At 34.5% G+C, this 13512-nt stretch overlaps 1 protein-coding gene, 1 long non-coding RNA gene and 1 other non-coding gene across 3 annotated transcripts in view; 1 reads left to right on the forward strand and 2 right to left on the reverse strand.

The window, feature by feature from the left end:
• Positions 1–2340: 2340 nt before the first annotated feature.
• Positions 2341–3285, reverse strand: LOC140699327 (uncharacterized). Its single transcript, XR_012077403.1, has 3 exons — positions 3146–3285; positions 2758–2916; positions 2341–2479 (listed from the first exon to the last, which is right to left on the reverse strand). It is a non-coding gene; the product is annotated as an uncharacterized lncRNA (long non-coding RNA).
• TRNAS-UGA (transfer RNA serine (anticodon UGA)) lies at positions 2402–2483 on the reverse strand. The gene has a single exon. It is a non-coding gene; the product is annotated as a tRNA-Ser (tRNA).
• Positions 3039–13512, forward strand: part of CTNNA3 (catenin alpha 3) — a 1353918-nt gene continuing 1343444 nt past the window's right edge. Inside the window, exons 1-2 of the mRNA XM_031682182.2 lie at positions 3039–3132; positions 5183–5278. The gene's annotated coding sequence lies outside the window, so the exon portion shown is untranslated. The remainder of the gene's footprint in view (positions 3133–5182; positions 5279–13512) is intronic.

A 13512-nucleotide genomic window follows, 5' to 3' on the forward strand; every position in this document is an offset into this window, starting at 1 on the left:
ATTATGGAAAACAGTATGGAGATTCCTCAAAAGACTAAAAATAGAGTTACCATATGGTCCAGCAATCCCACTTATGGACATATATTCAGAGGGAACTCTAACTGGAAAAGATACATGCACCCCAATGTTCATAGCAGCACTACTTACAATAGCCAAGACATGGAAATAACCTAAATGTCCATCGACAGATGACTAGATAAAGTTGTGGTATATTTCTACAATGGAATACTACTCAGCCATAAAAAGAATAAAATAATGCCATTTGCAGCAATACGGATGGACCTGAAGTATGTCATTTTAAGTGAAGTAAGCCAGAAAGAGAAAGAAAAATACCATATGATATCACTTATATGTGGAATCTTAAAAAAAAGACACAAATGAATTTATTTATAAAACAGAAACAGACTCACAGACATAGAAAACAAACTTATGGTTACTATTGGGGGAAGGGAGTGGGAAGGGATAAATTGGGAGTTCAAGATTTGCAGATACTGACCAATATATAAAATAGATAAATAACAAGTTTATACTGTATAGCACAGGGAACTATATTTAATATCTTGTAGTAACTTATGGTTAAAAAGAATATGAAAATGAATATATGTATGTTTCTATATGACTGAAGTGCTGTACACCAGATTTTGACACAACATTGAAAACTGACTATACTTCAATAAAAATATATTAAAAGATAAAAACAAACAAATAAAAAACACAATATAACAGCCTCATAAATCATGCTAAACAGTGCTGCAATATATCAGATGGTTCAACTGCAATATTCATGCTGATCTCTGTGGTCAGGGCAGTTTTGACTCAATACCCAAACGATGAAGAAAAACAGTCTGCCCACCCTTATTGGCGTCTCTGCCTCCCATTTCTTCAGGTATTGTGAGACCTCTTGCTCTCTGACCTTCCCAACCACAAAATTCATTCAACAAAATTATTTACTGAGGGCCCACTAAGTACCAGATAGGGAGATTTAGTGGTTAAATACACACACACAAACATACACAGACAACCCACCCCATGTGTTCACATTCAGTGAGAAATTAAGCAAATATTCACACTAACGTATCACATAGTGTGATAAATGTTGTGAAGAAAAAGATTAAAATGCTATGAAATCACATAAGAAGGTGACCTGACCCATATGATGAGAGGATTACACTGGAACACGTGTAAAATTCCTAAGGAGAGAAAGAGTTTGATCTCTTTAAGGATCTAAAAGAAAGGACAGTACATCTTGCCAGAGGATGAGTGGGAGAGGCCCAACAGGTATGCTGGCAAGATCATGGGAAGCTGTGGGGTTGTTCTAGGAATTTTAGTCTTTATTATAAGAGCACGCGAGAATACCCAGAAAGGTTTTCAGGAGGAGAGTTATTAGACCAAATGTGCATTAAATTTTAAAAAAATTTTCTGGACAATAGATTAAAGGGGAGGAAGAATTGTTGGGGGAGACAGGAGGCTGAGAAGCGGTTGTGATGAGAGGTGATGTTGATTTAGACTGGGTGGCAGTGGTAGATTTGGAACAGAGTGGATTCTGAGCATATTTAGGGGTAAGATCAGTGGCACTTGGATTGGATAGAAAATGAGGTGAAGAACAGAAATAATCAGGATGACTCCAAGTGGGTGTGTCCTGCCCCATGTCTGGAGATGCCGCAAACTGGGATGCCACACACTGGAAGAACATGGAGAAGGACCTGGATTTGGAAGTGGAGGGATGATTATGAGTTCAGCATTTGCCTAACAGATCAACTGATTACAATTTTCAAAAAAAATTCCCTTTGGTCTATCTACATTAAACAATTTTGAACTCTGGGAAGTTTCAGGATTTATCTTCTATTAAGAGAAGTGGGTAGAGAATTACTTGGCGGGGGGAAGGAGACTTTGATACCGTATTTATAACCTCCACTGCCTTGTAAGGGGGCTCTTGGATTGCTGGGCACAACAATGCCAATGCACAGCGACAGGCTGAACTGCTCTGTATCGTAAGGCGTGAAAAAGCTGGAGTCTTGAGGGAAAAGCCTCAAGATCGTGTATCGGGTGGGGGAACCGTTGAAAGGATTGTGGGATTAAAGGAAAGGTAGCATTATTCAGGCTGTGATAGCCTGAAAAAATCTGCCAATATTTCTATTCATTTTAGTTTTATTTTGTGAACTTGATCTTCTCGTTGAGGAACAAGATTCTAAAACTGTTAGCTTACTGTTTAGGGTGAGGGGAGACTTTTCCCATTAGTGTATGTTTGCAGCACTGACATTTATTTGCTCTTCTTTGACACACTAGATTCTGGGGCCGTTTAGCCGGCAGATGTGGGAAATAATGCGGGAAGAATAAGGATTGTCATTTGATGGCATTTATTGAAAGGGGAAAGGAAAAAAACAAAACAGCCACCAGCTTCCGCAGCGAGCAGGGTTCGAACCTGCGCGGGGAGACCCCATTGGATTTCAAGTCCAACGCCTTAACCACTCGGCCATCGCTGCCACGGGGAGGAGAGAAAGGCGGGGACACTTTAGTGTAAAAACAACTGTGCGCACGCGCACCACACCCACGTGTGGGAGGGGCCCACGACCTCCCCGAGCTCCGCTCTGTGAGAAGCGGCAGTGCTCAATTTGTTAGAACTGTTTCGTGAACACAAGGAAATAATGGTAACTCCCTTAAGTGGTTTAAGTAAACGCCTTTAAAGAAGGGTCTTAGAAACCCTCCCCTTCCCTGCGCTCAGAAAATCGCAACCCTACTTGGATTTTGGTCGCTGACCTGATTTTTGCCCTCCCGCTTCTTCATTAGGTCACCGAGAGCTGTGAAACAAAGATCAGTCTCGCTCAGTGCTGCGGGCCCGCGCTCTGGAAAATTTCTGCATTTCGGTCAGGGGACGAGTCTCCGGCTGCGTTTCCCGCGTTGGCCTCGTGTGGAGCTCTTTCTTACGCGGAATGAGAGGGAGGTTTGAGGGGAGGCGTGAGGTGGCCCGTAGGCTCGCCTCTCCCAGGCTCCTGCCCACGCAGTCTACGCTCATTTTTCTCTCCCCAGTGACCCCTTCGTCGCCGAGCCCAACTGGAAGAAATCTACCCTGAGTGCGGTCTCAAGTGGTGGGGAGCCTTGGAGGTAGTCTGAGAACAAAGTTCTGCACATTAGGTCTGCATTTTACCTTTAAATGCCATTCGTTTCCTTCCATGCTAAGTGTAGCTACTGCGCCTGGTGCTATATTACAGTTATTTCGTCAAAGTTCTCAGAACTGGGTAGGCCCGTACCTACCTCAGAGCCTCGCCCACCTCAGAGAACTGAGGCGAAGAGATTGGCCGAGGGCTGGCGGTTTGGCGCGCTAATTCCTGAGCGCCTGCGCACTCCCACCCATAGCACGAGGCCCCTCATAGGCAGAAAGTTCTGTTGACGGAAGATTTGGGAAAAACAATAGGCAGCCTTTTACTGATTTAAATTTCATGGAAACGTCACCGTCTTTCTCATAATTTTACATTTCTTATTAAGGCAGGAAGAAAGATTTTTGCCCTTTGAACATCCAGATGTTAAGTGACCCCACTTGATAGTTGTCTGAGTTTTCCCGAAACTTTTAAATACAGTTTCTCTTAACTAAATTAAGGTGCTAAGTGTCTAAACAAATGTAATTGTGGAAGGGGAGCAAAATACTTGAGAAGTGAAAGAGTAAGTTTTATCTAATTTGAGATTTTGCTTTTAGAAATTTTGTCTGTTTTTAATTTGGCAGAGCTACACTAGTGGTCTCAATTTCTCTGTGAATACTATGTCGGGAAAAATATTATATGGGAGCAAAATTATTCCTGACGTTCACACATCAATTTTATATGTATGAACTTTTCCTACTATGCAAGAAGAAAAAAAGTTTTGTCTTTTTAGCTTATTCGTAACTTCTTCATGTGCTCTGAGATAACCTATAATTTACTCTTAATATTTTATTGGTTATACCTTGAAGTCTTTTTTTATTCCTTTCTTCTGTGCAGTTGAATGATGATGTTTATGAAAAGTTCTTACTCTTCCTTAACTTCCCCTTTTAAGAATTCTCTTCACTTGCTTCAAAGATTGACAGTAATGAGAATGGATTATGGTTAAAATAGTTCAACGAAAAATTCTACTGAGAGTTTTTGTTTTTTGGTAAGAGGAAAGGAAGACTACAAAGGAAAAGAATCTATTACAAAGTTAGTGTGTAATTGGTAAGAACAATTGTGATTAAATTTTCTTAGCAACATTTCAAAAGTGAAATACCTACATTTAACATTTAATTTTCAGCTTATTTGAATTAATGTGGGCTTTTCAAAAAGTGAAATTGCTTTTAAAAATATTTAGCATATTGCTAAAATGAGCCAAGAGATCAAAATTACTATAGATTTTTTTTCCAAAAAGTGTGAATTTCCAAATGAGTTCTTTTCCAAAGTTAGCTCTTGAGCATTGCCATTTAATGCAGTGAGTGGAGAGTAAGGGAAAAAGAAATATAATGTATATATATCCAACCCAATTATGACAAATATATTACCATTCATGACAGTATACCATAAAATGTTGATTTGAAACCATGGACATTTTACTTTGTAGAGGTCCCATGTGATTCTGATTGCCTCCTCCTCCATGCCACACTTAAATTCTGTTTTTTTTATTGATAGTTTTTATTAAGCTAATTTGGATGTAGAAGGCAATTATCTGTAGCTTTCACTAAAAACCTTTCTTGATGCCACTTTCAGAGGCTGAATACTGATGGGGGATAGGGGATGCAGTATGTGTTTTGGAGCAATATGGCATTTCTTTGTTCTTTTACAGCAAATCAAAACTTATTTTGAATCTTTTTGTTTTTTTTTTCCCCTGGAATTTTAATAAATCAGAATTTTAATGCCAGAAGAAATGTTAAAGCTAGCCCAGTCCCCTTATTTACAGACAGGAAACTGTGGCCCATGAGTGGTTTGCCCAAGATCACGTAGCTAATTAGTGGTGGATTCAAGACTATAATTTGTTATATCAGCTCAGTGTTCTTACTAGATTTTGTTCCCCTTATATATTCTTTGTTAGTCTCTGACTCAGTGGCATGTAGATCTAGAAGTGTGTACATGATACTAGAGAAAGGCAACACTAGGGGAAAGTTGTGAATTGAGTATCAAAGGCCTATGAGATGTCAGATACTGAATATATTGTGGTGGATAATTTTTGTTTTTCTTTATTCCAGTATCTATCTTCTCAAAAGATAATGACACTTCAATTGCACTTAAGGAGGACCACCCTTCCCACATTGGATGCAAACTATCTTCGGCTGTTAATAAAGGTATCCCATCATCCTCTTTTTTGTTATGAAAACAATATAATAATGTTAATAAAAATACTGAAAAAATAGAAAAAAACCACTCAACCCACCAAATAAGCCCTTTTTTTTGTATTTCTATTCTGTCTTTTCCCTTATACTTACATACTTCCTTGCAGTTTTAACTATGTACATGACAATTTTTCTGTTTTTGTTTTATAGAGGTAAATTCACATAATATAATATTCACCATTTTAACCATTAAAGTGTACATACACTGCAGGGGCTTCCACTACATTCATGATGTGCAACCATCACCACTATCTAATACAGAACATTTTCATCATTCCAGAAGGAAATATCATTATTTTAATGTTTGCTTATTAGTCCATTGAGTGGAAATATTATATTTCATTGTCTTCTTTTGTGTCTTATTCTTCCTAATTCAACATCAGTTCCAGAATGTAGATTCCTATTTCATTATTCTTTTATTTTGCACATACACTCTTTCCCAAGATATGTTAATACACTATTTTTCAAAGGGTACTCTGCAGAACACTTGCACCAGGATTACCCAGTTGAGAGTGCCTGTGTGTGTGTGTGTGTGTAGGGAGGGGGCATGTTGAGAGTTCACGTTTCCAAACTTTGCTCTAGATCTTTTTTATCAGAATGTATGGGGACGTTGTCTGTCTTTAAAAATAGTGATACATATTACTTGGAGAAACACTACATACTTTTTTTTTTTTAGATACATACTTTTAATAAAGCTACTTTTTTCCATAAGTTAACAGATCTATAAATGTTTCTGCCTCCTCCCCCATTTACGCTATTCTTAAAGATATTTCCATGTTGATGTTTGTATGTTTAGCCAGCTACATCATTATTTTATTGTCCACACTGTAGGATATTTAGATTATTTGTAATTATTCATGATTACAAACTATGTTGCTTGCTTCCTTGTACATGCATCTTTAAATACTTGACTAGTTATTTCCTTGGGAAAAATGCCTAGATATGACATTTCTGGCCAAAAGTAGGCATTTAAAGAAAGATTCTGGTACTTGTTGCCAAACTGCTCTTTAGAGATGCTTACCCAATTTGTATTCACACCAAAAGTGTCTTAGTGTCTATTTCGCTACACTCTTGACTTTCTTATGCCCCCATTCTTATTATTCTGTTAAATAGTGATGATGAGTAATAAATAATATCTTCTAGTTGTTCTGATTAATTGTTATGTGAATTATCTTTTTTTGTGATAGGTAAAATCCTTCATATTACTGCCTCTTCTACTAGATTTTCTTCTACTAGACACAGATGGGATATGGGTATGATCTAGAAAAGGAGAGCAGGTTAAGGATGACAGAATTCTGCTGTAGATATATACTATATTTGAAATGCTTTTGACATATTCAAATAGGTTTATCATGATTTGATTTGGTACCCTTTTGGGAAAAATCAAATCTTTTGAACTGGGACTTTGAACTGAACTTTTCAAAGAAAATGTGTGTGGACCATTTCATTTTCTCATCTCAGCTTTTCTAAAATTGAACTGTACTGATTTTTAAATTAAAAATTTAAATAAGCATGTGTAATACAGGTACTTTGGTAAGTCATTGCAATTCTTACCCCATTATTTTTTCTTTCCGAGCGGGTACCTATATCACATAACTAACCATTTACATTTTTAGCTCTGTAATGGGCAACAGGGAACTGTGAGCCTGCTATTGTTCCTATCTGTGTGCATTTCTCCCATAAACACTGTTCCAGGTTTGCTGTGTTCTCTGATCATTGAGGAACTGGACTTATTTGTTCAACTCTACAATTTTAATGGAGTCTTGAAAGGGAGAGAAGATATGGGTGTGCTCAATTTGTCATCTTAACATATTTCTTAATATTTTCTTGACAAGTTGTAATGCACAGTTTTAATACTCAGGTCTTAAAGAGTTACATGGTCAAATGAAAAAATGAGAAACTGATATGTTGTGAGAGAGAGTGTAAGTTAGAAGACATTTTATCTAATTTCATACTCTATTAGAAGACTATCTTGATGAAACTGCTGCCCATTTTTCTGTTGTTGGATCATTATTCGAGCAAGTATGTAGTAAGAAATAAGGCCATTCTACCACTGATGAGCTCTGAAATGAAAGGTTATTTTTTTAATCCTAAAATAGAGTGCATTTTTAATTAGAAAGTCATATCAAGTACAAGACGTGCTTAGAACACATAAAATGGCTTCTTAGTTTGGGTGAAATTAGTAACACAAGGTTAAGAAGATAAAGTCATACCTCAATAAAAAATAAAAAATTAAAAAAATAGCCAGGATAATTATTAAAAAGAATTCTCAACATAAAAAGATAAATATGTGAAGTATTAGATATGTTACCTAGATGATGAGAATACTTTCACCATGTATACATGTATCAAATCACCACAGTGAGCACTTTATATATCTTACAATTGTGTTTGTCAGTTATACTTCAATTTAAAAAAAGGGGGAAAAAAAAGATGATAAAGTCAACTTGTGTTTGTCAGTTACACCTCAATTTAAAAAAAAGGGAAAAAAGATGATAAAGTCAACAATGGTTGTAAAAATTATGATTTTTGAGATTTTTATTATGCTCTTTTCTAACACTATGTCCCATTTAGTTGCTCAAATAAGATTTTAACTTTAAATGAATAAAGATCTATATACTCATAAACATGTTGTAATTTAAGCACTTTAAGATTTTTTATATACCATAGTACTTTTGTTTGACTTTTAAAATACAGGCCCAACAGTTGGTATTATGGATATCTATAAGTACTGTTTTTTCAGTTGAGCTTTACTTTTTACCTAGTGCTACAAAAACTTGTTAAAAGCAAACTAGTATGACAAGACTTTTAAAGAAAAAACAGCACTTTATTCTCCATGATCCCCCTTCTTATGTCTCACTTTTCAGATATGATGACCACTTCTAAGTTTTTTAGTTGTTTATTCTGGTATTTGCTTTCATCTTTCTAAACAATATTCTTATACTGTTATTTCTTGAATTTTTAGTTTCAGATTTTATCTTTTGACTTTTTACTATAAAATATAAGCCTTTATCTTTTTAAATATACTCTTCCTTTTCCATATCTTATTTTTAAATTATATGATGATACTTGGTTAAAATAATATTCAATGTTTATATTATTATGATTATGTATTTATTATTTATGGTTAAGCCACATATTATACTATGATTAATGTCCTTTCTGCTAGAACCTTTGTTTTCCCAGGTGTTAATGATTGGATTATTCTTTTTTGTCCGCTTAATTTTCTATATGAATATCAACAGTTCATCCCCAAATTCGCTGACAGAACTATAAATCTCTCATTATATTTAGATACACCAGGTGATCTATTAGATTTCTTTCCCTGTCTCCATCTATTCTTTCTCTCTCTCCCTCCCTACTTCCTCCCTCCCTCCCTATCTCCTTCCCTCCCACTTTTCTTTTTTTTATTCCTTCTTTCTTTCATCCAGTTGTCTCTTCTAGAGCCTTCTATCCTTCTCTGCAATCTGGACCAGATGCTCTTAAGCCTTCTGCTCACCTGTCATCCTGGGATGTACCTTCAGTTCTCTCCTGTAATGTATTCATTTGTTTCCTTGATCACATCTTCCCCTATCACAGATTACTTTCTCAGTTTAGGGGATCATGTACTCCCAGTAGCTTTCTTAGAAAGGATGAATGAAAGGGAAAAAATATCTTCCAACTTTGCAAGTTTGAAAATGTTTTTATTCTTACATGTGTTTGATAGTGTGGCTGGATAAAAAATTATAGGTTTAATCAAACTTTAGCTAGAAGTCTTAACATTCTTTTTAAAAAATTCCCAAGAAAAGGTCCAATAAGGGCTTAAACTTGTATTATTTATTTATTTAATAATTTTTAAAATAATCTTGAAGGTGGGATAGTCTGTGTTACCTGAAAAATTGGGTTTGCCTCTTGGTAGGTGTTGAGCCAAAAGACACAACCACGCCAAAGATTGGGAAAAGAAAGGATTTATTATTACTTTTAGCAAGTGAGGAGAATACTGGGGATCTTTCCCAAAGCAGTGTCTCAACCTTATGTTTATTTTTAAAGATACAAGTCATCTGATTCTGATTTACTTAAGAGAGTAACCTTTTAACCTCTCTGTTTTTTGCCTTAATATGTGTAAATTTTACTCAGAAATTTTTGAGATTTTCCCTAGAACTACAAATAACATGTTTGAAGTCAGACTGTGACTGTCCCTTCAAGAGAAAAGGGAGAGTAGATGAAGAAACAGGTGGGTGGGGCACCAATCAAATTAAATACTTTTGGGAGATTAGCATTCAAGATTATTTGCCTGTTGCATTTATACATGAAAAATCTAAACATTTTTCCTTTTAAGTTTTTTTTTTCCTCTTATAAAATGTCGGGAACAAGAATCTTAAAAGGGCTTGGAAATTGTGAAAGTTGTCTTGTTGATTTTTGGTATTGCTTTTACGAATTTTAAAAAATTGAGGTGAAATTGACAAAAAGTAAAATTAACTGTTTTAAAATGAACAATTCAATGGCATTTAGTACATTCACAGTTTTGTGCAACCGTCACTGCTGTCTAGTTCCAAAACATTTTTATCACTCCTAAAGTATTGCCAAATTTTAATACTGATTTTTTTCTTAGAACATAAACTTGTACGTTGGCTTCAAGATTTGGTCTTAATTTGTTAGTTACCATGGAAATAAGCCAGATAAGTACATTCTGACCATTCAGTTCCTTCAGAACTACATTGTACACAATTTATAGTTTTCTTATTAGAAAATCTTAAAAGGATATTAATGACTTTCCTGCCTATTGTTCTTTGAATGTAGCAATGTAGAAATTAAATTAGAACAGACATAGTATTCAAAAATTAGATTACCATTGTCTTTATTGTTTTGGTTTAGGATATTTAGAAGTTGTACTATTACTGAATGTTGAAAATGCAGGCTACAGAATAGGCAAATCTGATAAAGAAATGGTTCATTTAACAAATAAGTAAATAGATCTGTAAATGTTTCTGCCTTTTTTTTTTTTTTTTTTACCAGCACATTATTCTGTCATTTGTCAAGTGCTGTAGGGTGATCATCATTGTCATTCTGTGATGGAGATTCTCCTTTGAATAAGGCTCAAAGTGGGTGGAATTTCATGTAGAATAATTTGTGGTAAGAAATTAGGGGGGCAGTAAGAAAAGAGAGTAGGGAAAGGGTCAGATACTGCTTTTATCTTTTTATTTTCTCCTAAAACTCTACTTTAAAAAGTTAGATTGCTGCCAAATTCCTGCTTTGCTTATTAACAGCTATTTATTTTGTAAATGAGATTTAGAAATTAATAAGGAAGTGTCAAAGGATAAATGTCCTCTTTGGAAAACAGACTCTTACCAACTTTGGTTAGTTGTGGGTAGGAGTTAAGCCAAATTTGTTGGTTAATTCTATCAATCAGATATACAGATAGCCTCTTTTTTTTGTTTTAGTGTAGAATAAAATATCCCATAACAGCAGGTATACTTAATAAATCTAGGTAACTATGGAGCTTTATAAATTAGCAGCTGTAATTATTAATAATTACATAGTAAGTTAAATAGAAAATAACTAAAGTAATATAATAAAACAATAAATAAAAATAAATGAAATTACATGTTAGTTGAATGTATGTATATAAATACACACATATACATAATAATTAAATGTAATTATTTATATCCGTGGTACTCAAACTGTGGGTCCCAAATCAGCAATGGGAGCTTGTTAGAATTCAGTATCTATTGATTTAGAAACTTTAGGGGTGGGGTCCAGCAAACTCTTTTAACAAGCCCTCCAGGTGGTTCTGATGCAGGGCTCACGTTCAAATTTGGAGAACTACTGTATTAGGCACTGATAGAGCACACCAGTGCCAAAATTGCATTTTATTGGGCTTGTGCCAGAAATCCTAATGTAAAGAAGAAAACAAAATAATTAAAAAAAATTATACTCTCTTTGTATTACTTCTAGGATTTTTTTTTAATGCATACTTTTACAAATTTTATACAATTTTAACCTTCGGTCTTTTTTGGACTTAACATTATGGAATAAGCATTGTCCATGTCATTAAAAGTACTTTGTAAACATAATATTTAAAGGCTGCATAATTTCATTTTCTGTGTTTTCCACATTTGTACTATGGAAGGTTACCTTTTTAGAGGAAAAGATGAGGGAGCAGTCCCTTGTCTACCATGTTATTTTTGTATATACTTACTCTTCTCATGTTGACCAAAGGGATAGACAAATTTGATAAAACTGTGAAGCAGGCAATAGTGAGTGCTTAAAAATGTTAATTTATGGCAATTCTATGTTTTTCATTTCATGCCTTCTCATTTTGACACATTTTAGGTTTGTGTACTTCTCATATCCTCAGTTTACTGGCCTTTTTGCTGCTCAGTGTCTCAATATTCTGGTCTCATCCTTTTTGATTCACTTCTTCCATCAAATATTTTCACAGTCTTTCTTAAGTTCTATCTTAAAGCCTATAAAGGCAGGAATTTGGAGACTATGATAAGTAACTGAAGAAGGTATTTTCTTTTTTCTTGCCTTTAATCTCAGCATAGAGGGTGCTTGCTTACTTGAGCTTCAGGGTTAATAGAGGGCATATGGAGTTAGATAAAACACCTCTCTACTTATTAGCTTCCTGTCTTTGGCATATAAATTCCTTTGAGCTTAGATTTTTCTCATCTAATAGCCTAATAATCTAACAGTATCTAATTTATAAATGTGAGCATTACATTATATCTAAATTAGAATTTATAGATGTAGCATTACATTATATCTAAAGTGCTAGGATAGTGTCTTACAATAAATCCTCAGTAACTATTAGCCATTGCCATTAGAGTTACTGTTAACTTGTTTAACTCTAGAGGCATCTTTGTACAGTTGCTGAGATTCCTCGTTTTAGCTCTTTGTGACTAATAATGTTTAAATTGTTTGTATTCATGTTAATGGAAAATTGGCTCTACTTTTTCCTAAATTTATATTTAACCTTTAAAATGAAAACTTTAAAATTTTTAAGGAAAATGTGTTAAGAAGGCATTATCTCAGATTCCTATTTCATTTTCCTTAAAACTCAAAATTATAAAAGCTCAAACTTCCTCTTTCAGAGTAAATTATCTGTGGTAGAGTACTGGTAAATCCAGTGTCTTTATAATATTACAGATTTCCTAGAGATTTGCAGAGAAAAGCATATATTAATGTACTATTCATTATAAGCTCATTTAATATTTTTCTTGAAATCTGTGAACTTGCTTAGTTCTTAGGCATCATAACTTAAAATACTAGCTGAAAAAAAGGGAAGCATTATAGGGCTTTATTCTTATTTTGTATAATTTTTGGGCTCTTGTGCATGTATTTATTGAGTTCGAGAAATCTATTTAGCATGAGTTACTTACATAAGTGATAATATTAATACTGATCTTTTCTCTCCATGTCCTGAGTGAGCAGTGTGTAACACTTTGGCCTACTCAATTTATTCATTTACTTAACAACCATTTATTGAGTCAGTATTATGTATTAGGTACCACACATTGTGATAGGTGGATAAGCATTGGTAAGATATGGTAGAGTTCATTCTTTTGTGGAATAATATGTATACAAGTAATTTTGATGCAGTGTGCTGAGTAGCATGATAGAAGTATGTAGAAAGTGCTATAGAAGCATGTGGGTGGCACATTTAACTTAGACGGGGAGCAAGGAAGACTGAGTGATGGTTGTGTATGAGGCCAGGCAATTAGGTAAGACTTGTCAAAGAAGGTACTATTTGAGCTGGGTCTTGAATAAAAAACAAGTTTAGAGTGGTCCAGGCTGTTATGTCTGAGGGAACAGAGAGAGAGGTATAAAAGGAGCACTGTTGCACATTTATAGATGACATAGAAATCAACTGAGAAATGTAAGACTAAGAAAAGTTCTAAAAGATTGCCAGATATGGGATCAGCTTACAAAATTAATAGCATTTCTCTATACCTACCACAACCAACTAGAAAATATATTAAAAAGATCCATTCACATATAATAATAATGCTAATGTATCTAGGGATACACAAAATCTCTGTAGCAAAAACTTTGAAACCTTAAGACTAGATAAACTGAATAAATGGAGGGATATCCCATATTGATTGGAACATCTTAATAAATTTGTCAATCTCTCTTAATTAATGTATAAATTAATTGCAATTCCAATCAAAATCGCAGTTGAATTTTTTGAAAAATTTGAT

Source organism: Vicugna pacos, chromosome 11 (genome assembly GCF_048564905.1).
Source record: "Vicugna pacos chromosome 11, VicPac4, whole genome shotgun sequence".
NCBI lineage: Eukaryota > Metazoa > Chordata > Mammalia > Artiodactyla > Camelidae > Vicugna > Vicugna pacos.